The sequence below is a fragment of the Rana temporaria genome, chromosome 12 (assembly GCF_905171775.1).
Source record: "Rana temporaria chromosome 12, aRanTem1.1, whole genome shotgun sequence".
NCBI lineage: Eukaryota > Metazoa > Chordata > Amphibia > Anura > Ranidae > Rana > Rana temporaria.
Window position 1 is genome coordinate 67,884,066 of NC_053500.1, and position 1,093 is coordinate 67,885,158.

At 40.7% G+C, this 1,093-nt stretch overlaps 1 protein-coding gene across 2 annotated transcripts in view; it reads left to right on the forward strand.

The window, feature by feature from the left end:
• DHX8 (DEAH-box helicase 8) overlaps positions 1–468 on the forward strand; it is a 69,508-nt gene extending 69,040 nt beyond the window's left edge. For both annotated transcript variants that reach the window (XM_040330080.1, XM_040330081.1), the window contains one exon: positions 1–468. This exon is cut by the window's left edge and continues 1,151 nt beyond it. The gene's annotated coding sequence lies outside the window, so the exon portion shown is untranslated.
• Positions 469–1,093: the final 625 nt, after the last annotated feature.

Below are 1,093 nucleotides of genomic sequence, written 5' to 3' on the forward strand. Positions count from 1 at the left end.
GTGCTCCATCCTATTGGAATTATTTATTTTTTGGTGTTACTGAGACAGGGTCTCCATTTCTTCCTGATTTTGATTGGCTACCACAGCTACTTGCCTTATTTCCATGTTGTCATGGTTCATCAAAAACAAAGGAATGACAAAATACAGTGGGGTGCCGTCTATCATTTGCCCATCAGAAATGCCCGTCAAGGTTTGCCCAATTTTTAAGGATCGGGTTGGTGAGAGACGATGGAAGAGGATTGCAGCAGGAAATGTATACTTTATTTTAGGCTAGAAAACGTGGAGGAAAAAAAAAAAAAAAATACATCAACATGATTTAATATGAATGATTCCTAGGAGTCTAATGTTAATTGACATTCATGTTTAACTTGGTTCTTTTATATGTTGATAATACTGTTGAGGTGTTGCGTGACAATTTTCCTACGGGATACATTTTATTTGTATTATAAACCTGCTTTTTTAATATTTCGAAGTTGTTTTTCTTCTGTATACCTTTGTGCCTTTTTATCCGAAGATGTAAAGAGTTTTTTTTTTTTTTTTTTTTAATTAAATGTCACTTGCATATATTTTTTGATGTAAGCTAAAACTGTCTTGCAGTTATACAACAGAAACGTAAGTGCAGATCGTACATGTAATACCATACACAGTTTTATAGATACTGAAAAATACTGTAAAGCAGATGTGATTTAACCGCTTGTGGACCAGCCACCGCACTTATACTGCGGCAGGTTGGCTCGATTGGGCGAACCGTCGTAGCTGTACGTCGGTCTCTTTAAGCGTGCTAGCAGGCGCGCACCACTGGAGGCGTACCCGCTACATCGCGGGAGTACCGTGACTGCTGGTCACGATGACCACCGCCGGCCGTGAGTGATCTCTGGGCACGAAAGACAGAAAAGGGACGTGTGTGTGTGTGTGTAAACGGACACATTCCTGTTCTGTTCTGTGAGGAAAGGCAGATTGTGAGTTCCTACAAGCTAGGAACTACAATCTTGCATTTCCTCTAGTCGGTCCCATCCCCTCATAGTTAGAACACACATCAGGGAACACAACCCCTTGATCGTGTTAACCCCTTCTGTGCCAGTGAAAATGTTTA